Source organism: Cynocephalus volans, chromosome 3 (genome assembly GCF_027409185.1).
Source record: "Cynocephalus volans isolate mCynVol1 chromosome 3, mCynVol1.pri, whole genome shotgun sequence".
In the NCBI taxonomy this organism is placed as follows: domain Eukaryota; kingdom Metazoa; phylum Chordata; class Mammalia; order Dermoptera; family Cynocephalidae; genus Cynocephalus; species Cynocephalus volans.
This window is the reverse complement of record NC_084462.1, coordinates 93,470,489-93,491,903: the sequence shown is the minus strand read 5'-3', so window position 1 is coordinate 93,491,903 and position 21,415 is coordinate 93,470,489. Positions and strand designations below refer to the sequence as shown.

Here is a 21,415-nt window from a genome sequence, read left to right as displayed (position 1 = left end):
GTTTTGGTGATGGGGAGCAATAATCAGCTACAATGTATACTGACAAAATAAAATTTAAAAAAAAAACAAAAAAAAAACAGTTGGCTGTAAAAAAAAAAAAATGAAAGTTCAGCATAAAAAAAAAAAAAAATTAAATCCTTTTGGGCCTCCTGGTGCTTATCACAGGCTGTGTTCTTATACTGACTGTATAGAAAGAGGACGCAGAGTAAACCTATCCCATACATGCCTCAGCCCAGACTCCGTGCCTTATCTGTATTATGAATGGGGGGACATGGAAAATAAGTAAAATAAAATAATAAATAAAATACCTTTTGTATTTTCAGTGATCACCAGCCTGATCAAATAGGTATAGAAAATAAGAAGGCAAGAATCATTTTATAGCCACCATAAAGTGAACATTAATCAAAATGAAGTGGCATAGGCTTGAAGAAAAGTGACTCTCAAGGAATATAAAAGATATGTTTATTTGGTATTGTTTATTTAATATATAATAAGCTAGAAATCAATAGCAACTCAGTTTGGGGAAAGGAATCACCACTTAGGAATTGTTGGGATAACTGAATATTAGTACAGAAAATTTATTTGTATCCATATCTTGCCTCCTATACCTGTGTATTTGTATGATTAAATTTTTTTTTTTTTTTTAAAGATGACCGGTAAGGGGATCTCAACACTTGACTTGGTGTTGTCAGCACCACGCTCACCCAGTGAGCAACCAGCCATCCCTATATGGGATCCGAACCCGTGGCCTTGGTGTTATCACAGCACCACACTCTCCCGAGTGAGCCATGGGCCAGCCCTGATTAAATATTTTTTAATAAAATAAAGAAACCAGAAAATAAACCTTTTGTGATAATTAAGAAAATATCTCAGAGAAATAACAAAATAAAAACATTGGTTTACTGAAATGGAATAAAGACAAATAAAAAGGAATACAACACATTGACAAAAACTGATAAAAATATTTCAAAAAATTTAAAACAGAAGAAGCATACAACATATAAGGGTAACACCTAAAATATACTCATAGGTGGTCAAGGATAGAAAAAGATATATTTTGAAAAAGAAAATACAAATGAAAAAGAATCATATGAGAAAATACACAGTTAGAAATTAAAGAAATGCTAATTAAAATAGTTTTAAGGTACTACTGTCTAACAAGACAAATTATAAAATCTGATTTTGACTGGGCTATACTTCTACTTAGTGATACTATTAGCTGATCCAATCTTCCTGAAAAATAATCAGGAAAATGTAACAAGAACTATAAAATTGTTCATGTCTTATATGTGTGTGTGTGTGTGTATGTGTGTATGTGTGGCTGGCCATAGGGATCAAACCCTGGACCTTCATGTTATCAGCACCACACTCTAACCAACTAAGCTAACCAACCAACTTATTCATATCTTTTGACCCAATAATTCCATCTGGCAATATAGCAATAACAGGAAATATTCAGTACCCTAAAAAGAAAAGAAGGAACAAAGAAAAGAGGGAGGGAAGAAGAAGAATGAAAGACATCTGTATAAAGATTTTCTTAGATATGCTATTTAGAAGAATAAAAAACTAGAAATCAAGTACCCCTCAGTAGGAGAAAGGTTATAAAAATTAGGGTATGTCAATAACACGATATCAATAATAAAATTAGGGTATGTTACTACAACAATTAAAAAGCATATCCAGGGACAAAGGAGAGTAGTTAATCTGAAAAGATGTAAATAAATTCTGTTTTTATTGCATTCTTTTTTTTTCTGTTAAGTTGCTTAAGTTCATGAAAAGGGTACTTTCCTAGTTTGTCACAGAAAATGTTGCATGAGTCATAATCAAAAGCTTACTGAAATTAAGAAAGAATGAGTTACTATGTCATCCTTGTCTATGAGTCTTTCATTCTATCAGAACAGGAAATGGATCTGACATGACCAATTTTCACAGTCATTTTGATGATAATTGCCCTAGCACCTTGTGCTCTTATACCAAGCTAGATGTTACATGATTTGTTCCAGTTTCTTTTTAAATGCTGAGGTTAAGCTGATTTTAAAATTCCTTTACTTTACCTCAGGGCCTTTGGTATTGAGGATAAAGCTTCAGCTATAACTTCTGAGTTCTTAAAATTCTTAGGCATTAAAAGGGAGAAGGATGATCTGATGAATACTAACTACTTTTGATTTGACATTCAGACAAAACAAGAACTCTTTTCTTACTTCTTAGGAAAAAAAGAGGAATATGAAGATGATAAAATCATGCCCTTTCTCATCAATCTTCAAAATTCCACCATCATTTTTATGACCTCTTTTGTGGCATTTTTTTAGATGTCAATGATTACTGAATAAAGCACCTGTCACCAATCTAGCCACAGCAGTACTCCTTTTACTGTTATTCAGAATTGACTCTGCTACACTGTCACTGACTACAGGGAAGCAAACCTTAACAGAGAAGCCTAGGACATTTTGGCCTTTCCTGAGTATATCTAAAAGCAATAGAAAGTTGTTTAAAATGTAAGTAGTCTTATCAGTAAGTTCCATAAATTACCTGTCACTTGAAGAAATTCCCACAGAGTTGTAATCAGATGTTATCAAAAAACCAATATAAGTCAGGTCATCTACTTCGATGATTTTGTTGGACAAATGTATCATAAGTACACCAAAGTCTCACTAAAAGTTCACCTCTCTGAACCTCCTCCTAAGTGATAATCAGTACCAGAATCATCATCTCCTCTTCTCTATGTTACCACATTAGAATGACATAATCCAGCCTGGTGAATTTAAAAAGAAAAAAAGATTCAAGAAATATGGCTCCAAGTGACAGATTTGAAATCTAGGCTGAGTGTCTGACATAATGGCATTTCCCTATGGCAAGTGTGCTTTCCACAAATGTTGATTTAACTTTCTTCTTTGCCACAGTAACTACTTTAGATCAAACTTCATTTTAAAAAGAACTAAAATGCATAAATACAAATAATAAATCTTTAAAATAATCGAAGTTTATATGTGATCTGTGTTAAAGTATGCCAAGACTCCATGCCACAGTTCTAGAGACTAAGGAATGTTTAAATGAGTGTCATACAGTTCCTAATAAAATGTGGGACTCTAAAAAACAACACTTAACTTCTCTTCCCTCCACACTGACATGATCCTGTTGTAAACCTTTATAAAAACATACCATCCCACTGACCAAAACCAATTCCAATCTGAATTTCACATTCCTATCACTATGCTTTAAGAACCCTCACACCTCTTCTTACTCTCCTATAGACCTTTTTCCTCTTTAGAATATATCTAGTCCTCATTCTCTTTACCAGCCCATTGTTCTACCCTTGTCTCCTGGCTCTCTCATACATTATGTCCCTTCCACTTTCAGCTGACCCATCTCCCAACCTGCTATCATTTTGGAAATCAGTCTTCTTCACAAAAACTTCCCCTGGTAACTGGAGATGAGGGGAACAGGCCAGCCACTAGAACGTTAACTAATTAAACTGATACACTTCCCTCATACCAATCAATCATTGGGCACTACTGCATTCATGCACTACAAACACTTTTTTAAGTACTTGTTTGATCCTAATGAGGTCAATTCTGCGATTGTTCACTTTAAATAACAAACACCCAGAGAGGAGTAATCTATATAGTATACAACAGAACATATTTCACACAGAGTCATTTAATAAATGCTTTTTTATTATGAAGGTCATAAGAGAGGTACACCCAGATCTCAATCTGGAGTCTTCACTGTTCATTTCACAAACTGAAAAGCACTGACTAACCTTCACTATCCCATATTTCCATGCCTAGTGAACAATCTCAACTTCACTGTTGGCTCTCTTTTCCCTCAATGATATTCATTAATAAAAATAACCCTCTAGATGTTAATGTCATTCTAGGAGAATAAACTTTTAGTAGTATTGTATTAGTCCATTTTTGTTGCTTATAACAAAACCCATAGAACTGAGTAATTTATAAGAAATTTACTGTTTTCAGTTTCTGAGGCTGAGAAGTCCCAAGTCCATCAGGTGGTACTGACAGTGACCCAGGGGTCTCACATTGCAAGATAGTAGAAGCAGAAACAGAAAGAGACAGATTCTCCTCTTCTGTTAAAGCCCTCAGAACCATGCCCCTGACCACCATTTTTAATCCATTCACTACAGCATGGTCCTACAATCCAATCACCTCTTCAAGGCTCCACCTTTCAATTATCATAATAGGATTTCCCACCCTTCCAATAGTCACAGTGGGAGCAAAGTTTCTAATACATAAAACTTGGTGGACACAATTCAAGCTTCCATCAGTGTTACAGGGACATAATTCAATCCATTACAAGTAAAAAGGGGCCACCTTCAAAAAAATGCCCAAGATGGGCAAGTATTTTTATATCCATATTATCTAGTACTCAAGAATTAAGAAATTAAGTTTCACAAAGAATCATTAAAAAAGAAACAGGATTATGAAGTTCATTAATATACATGCGAGGCATGAATCACTACGATTTCAACATTAGCATTCACCATTGAGTAGGTTAAGATATTCCTAGATATATGTTTATGTAAGCAAACTGATACCATCATTCAACAAAAATCTAAAATAAGATAGTTGTATAACAAATAATATGACTACTACCAAGACTTCTTCATCTTCACTCCCAACATCATTCTTCTTTTTTCACTGAGGATAACAGGAATCAAATGGAATTAATTTAAGGCTGAATTTTTTAGAACTGGACAAGGGTAGAGAGAGAGAGACTGGAGGAGCTAAAACAAAAAAGGGCAACACCTTGACAGAAAAATGTGGTAAGAAGTCTCCTGCCATAAGTAGGGATAGAAGGCATACATAATGAGTTACTTTTGGAGAAGGGAGGTAGCATTAACCAAACAACAGCAAGAAGAATGTTAGTGGAGGTCTAAAGCTCATTACTAAGTCAACGGCACTGGGCATAAAATATCTCTACATTATTAATTCTCAAGCAAGTCCTACTTTGAAAGAGATAATAATACAAATTATATTGGAAAAATGTACAGGATGGTCTTATTCTTCCCAATCCAAAAAGAACAAAGAGATCCCTTGCTTAGATGCTATTTTTAAAAGCCAATTCAAGAGACTCCTATCTAGTAAAAAAGAATTTGTCTCTAAAGTCAAAACCCAATTATGGTACACTTAATAAACATTTCATAAACTTGAAACCTGACCATTTTGATTTACTATAAGTCAGGCTCTACAAGTGCAAGAAGCATTTGTCACAAAAATGTAATAAGCAAAGGAATCATAGACGTTATCCCCAGAGCTATGAAACTATATCAACGACTTTGTTCTGTTTCTAAAGAATCCAGTGAAGAGTGACGGCAATTTCTCTGATTGTGTCTTTACCTTGTCATCCATACCTCAAAGGCATTTTTTAATCTAAAATAAACAAAAAGTGAAAGTAATCCTTAGAGATTCCCTGTAGTCCACAGATAATATTATAATTCAGTTTATGCTTCAATATCCCATTAACTCCAAACAAAGACAGTTTAAGTCACTTCCAAGGGCATCAAGAGATACCATAAGATAAGCTTCTAGAGTGAAGCTCCTCAAAACAATCCACACCAAAAAACTTGACGTAACTAGAGCCCAGACCAGAAGAAATAGCCTTTTCCTCTCCAATTTTCACAGACATGGTGCTTTGACTTGCAGCAGTTCCCCAGGTTAGGACCCTCCCTATGGTTGACTTCTGGCAAGGAACAAATGAGCCATAGGCAAAGAAAATGACTCAGCAAACTTTCAAAACAGGTGTGCCCCAGAGAACACCAGCTTGGGGAAGGACAACCCAGGATCCTCAATGTTCATATCCACAATGTCAGACAGGAATCCCTAACTCAGTGCCCTCACCATACAAATCCCTCTCTTCTGAAAGATGCTGGAATGACTTGTACCTCGCTTGGTGATTAGTAATATTCCCTATTCCTGCAGCCAATGGCACTATCTCCAGTTGGTCTGCACTAATACCAGAATCACCTTCTCCCCTCCAAACCCATCATGCTTCAGCAGGTTACTACCACTTGTAACCATTACCACATCTATGACCCTGTGCAAAGTGAGGCCCATGAGAGACTGGCATCCTCTCCAATCCCTGGAGGAAACAGAACTTGCCCAATAGACTGGGGCAGCCCTGCTACACCTTTGTAGCCTTCTTTCCCAAACTGGCAATGCAGATTAGATCTCCTCCCAGGACTCTAACTACATTCCTTTCCACTCCTTTTTCCAAAGATTATACTTCAGTCCCACTACTCTAGGGCAGTTCCAATGAGGCACCTGGCTTGTACACCACAAACAGAAAGCTGTTCTTGGGTGATTGTGGATAACTAACAAGAGAAAGATTAAGTCTAGTTCAGTCCAAGCAAAGTGAACCTTGTTCAAAGCTCTAGAGAATGACTCTAGAGCAAATCTTTCCATGATATGCTATTATCTGTCAGAACTGTGAAACCTGTTTAGAAATTTGTAAGCTTAGCACTTCAGAAGGTACATATTTCCTCCAAACTTGAGCAGCTACACAAATTATAGGATAGCACCTGGTTTACAATTGTATGAACTGGCTGGGAATAACTAAAAGTGAGAAAACATAGCATCTCTTGTATAACTTTTCATTAATTAGAACTTCAAATCACAGGATTGCATGGATTTATAGACTTACTTACAACCCTGACTCAGGCAAGCAGAAACCAGACTAGCATAAACTAGTTGGTATAATCATTGAAAAGAAATTCTTATTTCTATGCTAGTAATTTTACAGTAATATTTCACTACCAGAAAATAAATAAATAAATAGTTTCTTTGACACAGATGACCTCTACTGACCAAAGAAAGAATCCAAGCCATGAGTTAGCCATATAGTTATCCAAACTTCATCTCAGAAGCCTAACCAAAAAGCTATCTAGTCTAATGTTTTTAACCCCTCAACTGCCCTGTATAGTTTCCAAACCTTATTGTGTTGCCAAGATGGTGTTATCTACTTTCATTCAAATGGCATCAAAAGTAGTTTTTTAGACATTTCTCCAAATAAGACATACAAATGGCCAATAGACACGTGAAAAGATGTTCAACATCATTGATCATTAGGGAAATGCAAATCAAAACTACAATGAGATACCAATTCACACCCATTAAGATGGCTACTATCAAATAAACACAAAATAAGAAGTGTTGGCAAGGATGTGGAGAAACTGGAACCCCTGTGCACTGTTTGTGGGAATACAAAATGGTACAGCCACTGTGGAAAACAGTATGGCAATTCCTCAAAAAATTAAACACAGAATTACCATATGATCCAGCAATTCCACTTCTGGGTATATACCCAAAACAACTGAACACAGGATCTTAAAGAGATATTTATACACCCATGTTCATAGCAGCATTATTCACAACAGCTAAAATATGGAAGCAACCCAAGAGTTCCACTGTATATACACAACACATTTTGCTTATCCATTCATCTGTTGATGGATTCTTGGGCTGTTTCCATATTTTAGCTATTGTGAATAATGCTGCTATGAATATGGGTGTATAAACATCTCTTTGAGACCCTATGTTTTACTGCTTGGGGTATATACCCAGATTATTCAGCCTTAAAAAGGAAGGAAATTCTGACATATGCTACAACATGGATAAACCTTGAAAACATTATGCTAAGTGAAATAAGCCAGCCACAAAAAAACAAACATTATGTGATTCCACCTACATGAGGTATTTAAAATAATGAAAATCATAGAGACAAACAGTAGAACAGTGGTTGCCAGGGTTGTGAGGAGGGTAAAATGGGGAATTACTGTTTAATGTACATAGGGATTTAGTTTTACAATACGAAGAGTTATGGAGATAGATGGTGGTGATGGTTGCACAACATTATGAATGTATTTAATACCACTGAACTGTACACTTAAAATAATTAAGACGGCAAATTTTATGTTATATGTATTTTTAACACAATAAAAAGTAATTATTAATTATCTCTGTGTGAAATCTTTGAAACTACTTAATAAAAAAGGGTACTTTAGAGAAATCAACAATGAAAAAAATAAAGGAAGAAGAGAACTGCTAAACAGGACTTAATTCTGACAAACAAGAAAGAATAGGTTGGTGATGTGAAAATGACAAAAATCTTGGAAGAAGCCTGTGTAAAATCAAATACAAGACAGTGTCCAGAGATTGTAAAAAAAAAAAAAAATTAAGTCCTAGAAGGCTGAAAAAAATCAAAATTTATGTACACGATAACTAAAAGAAAAGGAAGAAAAGGGAGAGAACTCTAAATAAGCCAAAGTGGATGATCAAGAAACTCTCTGAAGCACCCAAACTTTAAAAGAATGTGTTCAAAAGATATAAGGCAAAAAAAAAAAAAAATCCCACGGCCAAGCAAAATATGCAAAAGACCAGCAAATACTTGTAAAAAAGAGTTTCTGGAAGGTGAAGATCCAAAATGAGCTAAGGTTCATGAAAAATACAGAGAGCAATAATAAGAGCTCTTAGATGAATAGACAGTGGCGAGAATAAGGGAGTGATAATACTTTAAAAAACAAAGCTGGTAAGAGGATAGAGAACCATATTTTAGATAGAGTAATCAGCCATGGCCTTTCTGAGAAGATGAAATTTGAACAGAGATTAGAATGAAATGAATGCACAAGCCATGAAGAAAAGGCCCCACAAGCTGAAGCAACAGCAAATACAAAGGCCGCGAGATGGCAGGATGCCTAAGTGAGAAACAGCAAGAAATCTATCATGGCTGAAATCGGGGGGAGAAGGGAAAAGAGCAACAAATAATAAGGTTGGAAAGATGATTGAAAGCTAGAACACAGAAGACCCTGCAGGCTCTTACAGTGCATGAGATGGAAAACCTTTGGAGTGTAGAGCAGAGTAGACATATGGTCACACACCCCTTGAAAGTATCACTCTGGCTACTGTGGGAGAGAGACTATTGAAGAATAAACACGAAAGTGGGCAGACCAGCTAGGAGGCTATTGCAAGGCCAGGACAGGGATAATAGTGGCTAAATGAGTTGAGTCCCCAAGTCTATACAAACTACACCCGAGTACCAAAAAAAATGTACAGATGTGCTGTTCACACAACCACTCTCAATAATTTTTTACAACTTAGAAAAAACAAGAGTGGTGCCAGAAGCCTAGAGATACATGTTTTCACAGTTTTCGCAAATGGAGGAAAGGAAAGGCAGAAACTAGGAGTCAAAACAAGCCTACTATGAACAAAATGTGCCCAACTGGCTTTATTTCCTCTAAAAAAAACATTAACTGTTTCCAGTTTTTTCATATTTCCCTCCAGTCCTTATTCCTGATTATACCTGATTATTCAGTTGTAATTATAACATAGACATGTTTTTATTGCCTAATTGTTCTAGATTTCGCTCTATTATAAGCATTTCTCTGTGTTGTGACTCTGGCATAATTTTTTAAATAACTGCAAATGAAAGAGAACAAGGAGACAAGTTTGTAGACGAGGCATAAAATTTTCAGGAGATTTATGCTTATTTCCTAAACTGTATTCACAATATTATTTAAAATACAAATTTAGTACAGTTTAAGTTTTGGGTGGCAACATGTTGTGCCAGGAAAATTATGAAATAGAATATTTCTTATCAGGTGCAAATAACATTTTAATAAAAACAGAATGCAGAAATCTCAGAACTCTTTCACAAAGATGGCTAGAGTAAATATTTTTATTCTGTAAATTCTAGAGAAGAGCTTTATTTCTCTACATACATAATTAGCAAACTGGCTATGATAAAATATAAAAGTAGAAAGAAAAGGGGTAGTGTAATATTTATTTGTAGCTAGTTGATGTTTTCTACTTTATTCATATTAATTTATCATAGTCTTTAAAGAGCACAACCTTTTACTACTTTGCAGTGGTATAAAAATGTGTTACATATTCTGAATTTCCTTAGGCCAATTAGTTTGCATTGGAATCTTAAATATATACTGTCTTCTTTCTCCTTCCTGGGTAACAGATATCATTATATTTCAGTTTTATAATGTGATGGTTCATACAGCTTTGCAAATCAACAGTGGTTTTACATGTTGAGGATGTAAAAGAAATCATTTGAAATTGAAAAACAATATGTGACAGAGAATTCTGGTTAAAATGGCTATGTAGGTTCACAGTTTTAGTCCACACTCCCCACACACACTCCTGCACCACTCACATAATACTGATACATAAAATATAAAAAGTAAATTTTTAAAAAAAGGAAAATAATAGCTGCTATATTAGGGTTCACTTGCAGGTATAAAAAACCTCTACTATTTTAAACAGAATCAGATTTAATATTTAGGTGTTAACACTTAGCTACTAAAAAAATAATTAGAAGGGTTGGAGAAGCAGGTTTTATCCTAGACCTTAAGTAAAGAGTTTCTGAATCCATACAGAACTAGCCTGCCAAGGGAACTGCCACCTCTGCCATCATCAGAAAGCTAAGGAAGCAGGGAGCTTCTATGCCAGCTGCTGGCTACAGGATCATACCTCCTTAGCCACAGTCCAGGAATTAGGTAGCCACCAGTGTGACTGCTGGCTCTAAGAACAAACACACTGCCTTAGCTCCAGTTAGAGATCAGGAAGTTGCTACCAGATTTGTTGGCTCTGAAGAACACAGCAAGGCTGCAACTTGGGGATCAGAAACAGCTGCAAACTCCAAACCACTGGATCCGTACCAGCAAAATGGTGTCCTACCACCATCTCCCCACTAACTCAGTTTTGAACTCAAGTCTCAAAAGTAGATATGACTAGTAGAATCTGAATCACATCAGGAACTCTAGATGTAAGAAAACCTGTATAGTCGTTTTTACTTCCCAGTCCCTGTAGTACAAAGAAGATTTATACTAGAAGGAGGCTGAAACAGATGCTGTGTTAGCCCATCTACCATATATGCCATAGCCATATCCAAGAAAATGACCATAAATTATATGAATTCTATAATAATATATTATTTATAATAAATATTTCAAAAGGACTATAAATAAAACAGAAACAGAAAGCAGTGAGTAAGGCCTAATGGGCTCCCTGTCTGGAAGCAAAGTAGAGAGGGCCAGGAGTTCAGTTTCTCTAGGTTAATGAGAATTAAAAGTGCCTCACTTGAGGCAGAGGATTGATGCCAGGCTTATTGCTTAAAACAATCTTCTGCCCAAAGAGTGGGCAGAATTCCAGAAACGAGACTTTAAAAAGTGGTTTACGTAAAGCTGTACACTACATGAGACAGGAGGGACCAGGATCCAAGACAGCCACTTGCTAGCTCAGTGGTTAGATGTGTGGCATCACCCTTATCATGAAGATCAGGAATCCTGAGTTACTTCCCAGAAACAGATGGAGGCAACCACAAAACTCCTAGGAAGAGTAGGGTAAGATGAGATTGGTAACAACTCTCATTCAGGTTAAACTCCCAAATCAAAATTCCAAAATACATGAAGAAAACAAATATCACAACACCAACAAATCAACTACAGGAGATGAATTCACTCAAGACAAAATGTAAACAACAGAACAACTGAAGATAACCTCAAAATAATGTTTATAACCAAAGATATAAAGGGAAAAAACCACAAAACATAAAGATTCAAAGTGCAATCTCAGTACTAATTCAGGATAAAGACAAATAAATCCACACCTAGACACAATGAAACTGCAGAATATCAAGGAGCTATAAAGAAATATTTTACCTACCAAAAAAACAACAATTAGACAGACAGTAGACACTTCATCAGTAATAATAGAATACCTTGAAGATAATGGAGTTATTTGCTCAAAATGTTAGGAGAAACAAACTATCAAGCTAGAATTTCATGCCCAGCTAAGCTATCATAAAGAATGAAGGCAAAATAAAAATGTTTTAAGATCTACAATGACTATGAGTTTTCTACTAACAGACTCTTAGCAAAGAATTGATACAGGATGTACTTGAGAAAGAGGAGTCCAAAGAAGGAAGTAGATATGCTGGTGGTCTCATAAACTGATAAAATATATTATCAAATGTAGATTATAAATAAAATAATTTTTAAAGCTAAAAGAAAAGTGGTAACATACTGGAACTTGAAAACAAAATGCTAAGTGAAAGAAGCCCATAATAAAAAGCCATTCTGTATAATTCCATTTATATGAAATCTAAAGACAAATCTAAAGAGACAGAAAGTAGACTAGTGGTTACCCAGGACTGGGGGGAACAGAGAAGGGGATGGGGAGTAGACCAGGGGCAAACAACAGGTACAGGATTTCTTTTAAGGGGGACAAAGGTGTTCTAAAATTAGATTGTGGCAATGGTTGCACAATCCTGTAAATAAACTAAAAAAAATTGATCTATCTATATAGTTTAGATCTTTAAATGGGTGAACTGCATGTGAATTATACTCAATAAACTTGTTTTCAAAAATAGAACTAGAAAGAAAAAAGGGGATGTTTTAAACTTTGATAGAAAATTTTGTAGTTATGAATGTTAAAAACTTAGGAATAACAATTACAAGAACAGAAATGCCATCTGTAGCTTCCAAAATCAGTAGAGGAACAAAAAAGATAATTGTGACAAATTCATCAATCCAAATGGCAAAGAAATGCAAAAGAAAGCAAGAAAATAGTAAAGAGAACATATAATAAAATGGCAAAAATGAGTTCAAATCCCTTTCTCTGTCTCTCTAACTCACACACATTCACTCCCTTCATGTCTCTTTCTCTCTCTCTCTCTCATCTACTAAAAGACAGTCTAGCAGACTAAGTTAAAAAATCCAAGTATACACAGCTTATGGGACACATCTAAAGTAAAATGATACAGAAAATTTGAAAATAGATGGTGAAAAAACATATAAAGTAAATATTAAATGAAGAAAAGCTAGTAAAGCAGTGCTAATAAACAGAACTTAAGATAAAAAAAACAAAAATAGGACTGAAAGACATTACAAAATGATTTTAAAAAGAACAGTCAATGAGCTTAGACATCTCATAGTACAGGCTCTTAAATGTCTATGAAGCAAAAGCAAATACAATTAATAAGGAGAAACTGACAAAACTCCAGTAATGACAGGACACTTTGACACTGCTATTAGAAGCTGATAGACAAAACAGACAAAAATTCCCTTAGGATATAGTAAATTTGAACACAATAGTAACTTTGATCTTATACCTATACATATATATGTGCATATAAGAGAGTACTTCAAAGAGTTCATGTAAAAACAGAATTAAAAGATAATACAAATCTTTCCATTAACTTTCTGAAGTACCCTCGTATATGTATGTGCCACATGGGCACAAAGATATAAAACCCCGTACTGAACAGAAAAGGAATATACATTGGTTTTAAGCACACATAAGACATTTATAAAAATTTACTATATATTAGGTCTCAAAGGTAGCATCAACTAATTTCTACAAATAAATATACCAATCACATTCTTTCTGCACAATGCAAACAATTAAAAATCACAATAAAAAGTAAATAAAAGTAATCATATGTTTAGAAAATAAATAAGATACTTGAAAATAGCTTATAGGGAGGAAATCAAAATAGATATTATGAAATACTAGAACTGAACAACAATGAAAGTATCATACTTCAAACCTTGTAAAAATTAAACAAAACAGGTAAAGATGGATGGTCAAGAACAGAATAAGATGTCCATGATTGCCACTTCTAGTTAACATTGTTTTGGAAGTCCTAGATAGTACATTAAAGCAAGAAGAAGAAGAAAAAGCCATGAGAATTAAAAAGAAATTGTCAAAACTGTCATTGCATGAGATCATACTCTCATAAAAAATCAAGAGAATCTACAATTAGAACTAATATAGAGAATTCAGCAAGGTCGCTCGTTATAAGTTCAACATAGAAAAATTGACAATGTTCTTATGTACCAGTAATAACCAATTTAGAAAATGTAATTTAAAAAAAAAATTCAATAGCAATAAACACTACAGAGTACCTGTGGGGGGGGGGGGGGGCAGGAAGCCAACAAAATATGTAGGAATCTGCCAGAGAAAAGTATAAATTTTATTAAAAACGCAGGGCTGGCCAGTTAGCTCAGTTAGAGCATGGAACTGATAACATCAAGGTCCAGGGTTCAATCCCTGTACCAGTCAGTTGCAAAAAAAAAAAAAAAAAAAAACCTAAATAATGGAGAAATATGTTTATAAGAAATACCTGATGCAATAATCATATCAATTCTCAAATTGCTCCATAAAAAATCAACAAATTCCAATTAAAAAATCCTATAGGGAATGTTTATAGAATTTGACAAGCTCACTTGAAAATTCATATAGAGGGCCAGCTCTGTGGCTCACTCGGGCCGCGGGTTCGGATCCTATATAGGGATGGCCGGTGCGCTCACTGGCTAAGTGTGGTGCATAGGACACCAATCCAAGGGTTGCGATCCCCTTATCGGTCAAAAAAAAAAAGAAAGTTCACATGGAAAAATGAATAGCCAAGACAATTTTGAAGAAAATGGTTAAAAATAATAATAATAATAAATTAATTTTAAAAAATTAAAATAGTGTGATAACTACAGATTAATGGAACAGAATAAAGAACTCAGAAGACAGTCGAGTGCATGTACAGAAATTTGTTACTGGACAACATTGGCATTACAAATTGAGAAGAAAAATAGACTATTCAATAAAAGGAGCTGGAATAATTGGCTATGCACAAGGCAAATTAGATCCCTACCATGTAACAAAATAAAACTGATAGAAGAAAAGAAAAAAAAAAAAAAACCTACATGTGAAAAGCAAAACTGCAGAACTTTCCAAAGAAATTATAACATTGTGTTTCCTTTAACATCTGATTTGATACAATTTCTATGCTCTAAATAATCCTACTTGTTCCCCTCAAGGGCATGCTGTACTCACAACTGAATTCTCCTTGTGATTTGGAAGCTGCAGAATCGAGTAGGTGCACCACTTTTCTTTTCAAGTCCTGTTATTAAACTTCTGGGAGATTTCAGCCTACCTAAGACCATACCAACTTTGTTTTTTCACTACAAAATAGGACTGATGAAGACTGCACTCTCCATCTATTAAACAGCTAAGTCATTTTTCACATCTGCTACACTTAAGCTAAGCCTCTCATATCCTGGGCTCATCTGTATAGGTTTTTTTTTTTTTTTGTCTCCTCCACGTGCAAGACCTTATTCTTAGATCTATTAAATGCTATCATTAAGTTAGGCCTGTTATCATTGTCTATAGCAACCTTTCCCATTATCTCCTTATGTCAACAAATGTATTCATTATCCCTTCTGATGCTGTCCTTCACAAAATCAGTAAGCATGCCTCCAATAGAAGGCTTCATCCAAAGAACTGATAAAAAATATTATTCAAGAAGCTCTAAACAGAGAACCCTAGAGGCATAACAGAATATTTCCTTCATTGATTTGTTAATATTAATTCACTTAACTATATTACCAATTAGTCCATATTTCTCCATCTGGCCCTCAAAAATATTATGAGATATGGTCAAATATCCTGCTGAGTTTTAACTTAGCTTTGCTAATTGCATTTCCATGATCTGTCAGTTTAATAAACATTTCAAAGAAGTAAGATGAGTCTCACATAACTTGGTTTTGGTGAACCCACAGTAGCCTCAAATAACTTGTGCTTCTCTTAGAAGCTCACAAACCACTTACTAATAATTTTATAAGTATATTCATGAAAAATTAGCACAAATTACAGAAGAGACAAAATTATGGGGACTCCACACATTTGTAACATAATTACTATTGCCTCTATGGGTGACAAATAATTATGAAAAAAATATATATATATACATATATATATATCTACAATGTGTAGGCCAGGAAATTTCTTTAAAATCATTCACAGAAAAAAATTAGTAACTCTAAGAAATGGTGCCCCTTGGGGTGGGGAAGGAGTTTGGGGAGGGTGAAAATGTAAAAGGACGATTGGGTTCATTAAAATTACTTTGATGGTCTAAGTTAACAGAAGGTGGACTGGGATACAACTGAGCAAATTCTGCACTTCCTCATAAAAGGAGGATAAACAATGTGTTCCAAATCCAGAAAGAATTATAAAACCCAGCTCCCAAGATAACCTGGGGTACTACACCTGACCACAAAGGACATATACCACTCATCCTAAGGAATTCACTTTGATTAGAAATGAAACTGGGTTTTTTTTTGTTTGTTTGTTTGGTTCTTTTTCTTTTCCCCTTCATCTCCTCAAGAACACTTTCTTTAAAAAAATAAAAAATAAATAAAAACAATAAAGGACATACCACTCACAGTACATCACTAACACTAACATTGGTAGAAAATATTTTTTCTGCCAATCTCAGGCAGCCAGCTTTGAAACATTTCCTTGTTTGATCCTCTAGTTGAATTCACACATGAAAACATAAGAGATTTACTTGTATCTAGTTTTCTCAATGTTCCACAAACACAAATTGTTCACTCTGGGACTAAGGAACCAGCTATCTATAAAGACTGTGCATACAGAGATGGGCATGCAGCCAAAAAATATTCACTGACCACAAATCACCATGAAAGAGAATAAATATTTTGCCACTTGAAGCACCTTTCCAAGGGTTTCATTAATAAGCAAAATATTATGGGAACTTAACTGCAAAAAACAATTCTGGAGGCAAAGAAACATTACATTTCCCAACAATCTACACTAGAGGGATCAGAATGCATTAATGGACAGTAGATGATATTATCTTTGCCTGAAGCTCTTTTTCTGTTTCTTGTAAATGAGAAATAGAAATATGGAACAGCTAAAAACTAAAAACTGTAGCCAGCTACTATGTACAACTATGAAAGTCCTAAGAGCCTTTCAGTGTCTAATATAGTAGGCATTCAATATTTTTTTTCCTGCTTCTCTGTAGTTACTTCTTATCCAACAGGAGCTAATAAGCAGAGAACACTGAATCATATAGATATTAAGCTTACCATTCAATACCATTTTCTATGAGACATAAGTAGAGTCAGAGAGCTGAAAGATCATCCAGAAGCCACCTCATAATGTAACCACCTAAAATTTACAAAGGAAAAAAGAGGCCCAAAGAGTTCAAGAGTTCCAAGTCTCATGATTAGTTAGAGGCAAAACTGGAACTAGAACCCAGGTCACAAGTCTCTACTGTCACAAGCATAACTTCTGCTCTCTCTCCACGGTCTCTCTCTCCTGAGTAGGACTCATTATTTTTCATGCTGATTAAGAACTACTGGCCATCGTCAGACACTGCTCTGACATTTCACAAGAGCCTTACAACTTTAGGAAGGTGCAGAATCCTTTGGACTCCTATAATCATAGTATTTTTGGAATAGGCAGAGTCTTTAGATACCATCCCTCCATATCTCTGTCTCTTACACATGAGCAAAGAAATTTGCACAAGTTCCCAATGTGAAGCACAAAGTCAAATAAGAACTGGTCAGTGTTCTTCAAACTTCATTACAGGGCTTACTTCTCTTTTCTTCTTTCTTCTTCTACTTTTTTTTCCCCCTACACAGCTTCTACTCAAAAAACAAGATCTTTTTAAGTTGAGGATATTATTTTTAAAAATATTTCATCTTTTCAGTTATATACCCCTCTGAAAAAGGAACTTATAAATAAGTCGTACTCAACTTCTGCTTCTATCAGCTTGTGGGCTGACTGTTCCCTATCTCTTATTCATTGGGTAACAACTAGGTATAGATGGTGGGCAGGGCTGAGGGTACAGGAGGGAGAAACACCTGGCAGTGAATCAGTGAGCAAAAGAGGAAATGTGCCCAAGATTCTCCACTCATTTCACTCATGGGACTCCATGTGAAGCAAGGTTTTAAGCTATAGAGTGTCTTGGGCCCGGAGGACTTTGTGGAGCAGGGCCCCAAAGGATCTTAGACTACAACTTCTCTTTGCAGGAGCACCCAAATACCTAAATAGTTTCCGTGGAATAGCTTGAAAACCTCACCACCATTTAGAGCTTTATAGCTATTTCAAACACATCTTCCTATAATCAACTGACATTTGAATACTTGCATAATTCATAAAGATGCTACTATTATACTTAAGACTTGCCATTCATTTTCTCCAGAAAAAATCCTTCTAGAAAGGAGAACTTGTATCTGAGCCAAATCCATACAATATCCAAACTTTATAAAATGTGAGAATACTAAGGAAGGATGCACTTGCTCCCTTTCTGAGGCAGGCTGCAAAGAAACCTGGTCCTTGGTGCAGGGTTGGTATGCGGGGCAGGAGATGAAAGGGTCCTGGTTGAAACCTGGCCAGAGCCCCACTATCACGGAGCATGGAATTATTATTGAATTTGTCCTGATAAAGTGCTCTGGAGGCAGAAATCTCTTACTCTTTTCAGTTTACTAAGATTTAAAATAAACATTTCTGGGGTAGAATCCCAGGGGGATATACAAACTGCAGCAGTCTATTTTTCTGTTTTTGCTCTTTCACTACTGATCTGCTTGACAGACCTACCTATAAAGGCCTCCTGAAAATATCTGTCCCAAGGATTTTATGCTCCAGGCCATCAGGGAGCTGCCAGATAGCAAAGCTGCACAGAACTAAATGCACAAGCTACTCACTGTAGCCGAAATGGGAATGGGAAATAATCTGTTATGACACCATCAACTTAGTTTTAATTCCCTAAAATCCAGCATCTTTTTAAAAATCACTGTATCAAGTAATGTATTACTTTTCACTGTTATATATGCTTGAACAAGTGTTTCATAAATGTAGTGTTCTTATACCAGTAAAACTGTCAAGGATGAATTGCTGGTGTAAGAATTTGGGAGAAAAGGAATTTTGGTTCTTAGAGTAAGGTTTAACCAAAAATAAATAAATAAATAAATGGAAACTTAGATGAAACATACATTTCAAAACACAAAATTTAAGAATAAATCCATTTCAGTGTAAAATTCAGTTTGAACATGACTCCAACTCTATGAAACCCAACCTTAAAAAGTTGCTATTCAGGGCTGGCTGGTTAGTTCAGGCGGTTAGAGCATGCATGGTGTTGGTAACACCAAGGTCTGTAGTTCAATCCCCATACAGGTCAGCCACCAAAAAAAAAAAATTCTATTCTGAGTCTGAAATCTGTTAACATATTATTCATAGTTACAATTCTGACTGCACACTAGCAGTCCAATTATGTTTAATAAGCAGCAGGAACACATGATTACCAAGAATAATTCTGCCAAACTGAAAGAGAAAGTTCAAGATTTAACACATGTAATTTATTGAGCATATCTGGCCACTCATAAAATATAATTGGCACCTTTCATTTTAATCATCTTTATTAGGAAAAAAACACGTCATACTAAAGAAGTTTACCATATGGAAACAGAAACTTAAAACTGAATGCTCTATTACCACACATAAAATTAAATGCATTATGGTTTTGCATGGTAAGAATGGAATTGAACTTTCACTTTGAGGTAAACTTAATTTGAAAGCATACGTCTTTCAACATGACATAGAAAAAAGATGCTAACAATAGACCAATATGGGAAAGGATTGGAGAAGATGGCAGGGTAGGAAGCACCAAGAGTCTGTCTCCACACCTAGACAACAACTGCATGGGCAGAATCTCTCTAATGTAAGTATTTTGGAACTCTTGAGTCTCTTGAAGCCTTGCAACTTCCAAGGGAAGGCCTGCATGGTAAAGTGTAGTTAATTTTCAACAAATTCAGCTCTTTGCACCATAGCAGATACCCACCTTCCATCCCAGCCCCATGGCAGGTAGCTGTGCACCTGCTCCTGAAGCAGCATGCACACAGCTTGTAGGAGCCAGGGTGGACAAAAAGGACCTTGTCCTCCAAACATTAGGGATCTATGTTCTGATTGCTGATTGTTGCTTCTGATCACAGAGGTGCAAAGAGGAATGCAGCCATTGTTATTTTACCTCCCTCTATTGTTGCAAGCCTCTCCTCCTCCAGTTGAAGTAACTTTCTGGGGATATAAAAGGCCAGCACCCTTTCTGTTTCCCTCCCTTCATTTTTCTCTTTGTCCTCCTTTGGAAGCCAGACATCAAAGATTAGGACATTCAAAAACAACTGCATACACAAGAAAAACTAAAAAGTGACCACACATGCCAATGGAATTGCACAGGGCCAGAAAAGACCTGAAAAGACTACATTTATAGCTCAGGCTGACCATTAGCACCTAGACAGCCTACAACAATCAAAACAAAAACAATAACAAAAAAATAGCAAATCATAGGGAAGGGAGAGAGCCTGATTTTCCAGAGTTACCACATTATTAGATTCAAATGTCCATTTTCAACAAAAAAAATCATGAAGCATACAAAGAAACAGAAAAGTATGGCACTTTCAAAGGAAAAAGTAAATCAACAGAACTTGTCCCTAAAAAAGACCTATTGGTAGACCTACTAGACAAAGACTTTAAAACATCTGTATTAAAGATGCTCAAAGAACAAAAGGAAGATGTGGAGAAAGTAAAAATAATGATTTCTGAATAAAACAAAAATATCAATAAAGAGATAGGAAACCAAAAAGAAATTCTGGAGCCAAAAATTACAATAATGGAGCTTTTAAAACTCACTACAGAGGGTTGGCCTGTTAGCTCAGTTGGTTAGAGCACAGCCTTGTAACACTAAGGTCAAGAGTTCAGGGCTGGTCCCATGGCTCACTTGGGAGAGTGCGGCACTGGTAGCACCGAGGCCACGGGTTCGGATCCTATATAGGGATGGCCAGTGCACTCACTGGCTGAGCGTGGTGCAGACCACACTGTGCCAAGGGTTGCAATCCTTTTACTGGTCAAAAAAAAAAAAGAGTTCAGTTCCCCATACCAGCCAGCTACCCAAAAAGGAAATAAAAAAGATAGTGGGAAAGGGAACAGAGCTTAAGGGACATGTGGGACACCATCAAGCAGACCAAATTATACTTTGTGGAGTCCTAGAAGGAGAAGAGAGAGAGAAAAGGACAAAGAGAATATCTGAAGAAATAATGACTGAAACCTTCCCAAACTTGATTAAAGACATGAATATAAACATCCAAGAAGCTCAACAAACTCCAAGTAAGAAGAACTCAGAAACACATCAATCACATTATAATCAAACTTTCCAAAGCCAAACATAGAGAAAATCTTGAAAGCAACAAGAAAGAAACAACTTGTCACATACAAGAATCCTCAGTAAGATTATCAGCAAGTTTCTTATTAGAAAATTTGCAGGCCAGAAGGCAGTGGGCTGGTATATTCAAAGTGCTAAAATGACAAAAATTGTCAATTGAGAATCCTACATCTTGCAAAGCTTTCATTCAAAGATGAGAGAGAAATTAAGACATTCCCAGATAAATAAAAGCTGAGGATGTTCATTACCACTACACCTGCTCTGTAAGAAATGCTCAAGAGAGTCCTGCAAGGTGAAATCAAAGAACACTAGACAATAACTAAGAAGGACAGAGACAGTGATTCTAGACAGTATGAAATATTAGAAATAAAGCTCTAAATAA

The 21,415-nt window shown here is 35.6% G+C and overlaps 1 protein-coding gene and 1 non-coding gene across 4 annotated transcripts in view; one reads left to right on the top strand and one right to left on the bottom strand.

Annotated features, from left to right (window-relative positions):
* FRMD5 (FERM domain containing 5) overlaps positions 1-21,415 on the bottom strand; it is a 348,443-nt gene that overhangs the window by 263,532 nt on the left and 63,496 nt on the right. The gene's annotated exons all lie outside the window — the stretch shown is intronic.
* LOC134374427 (small nucleolar RNA SNORA51) lies at positions 144-275 on the top strand. The gene has a single exon (XR_010023274.1). It is a non-coding gene; the product is annotated as a small nucleolar RNA SNORA51 (small nucleolar RNA).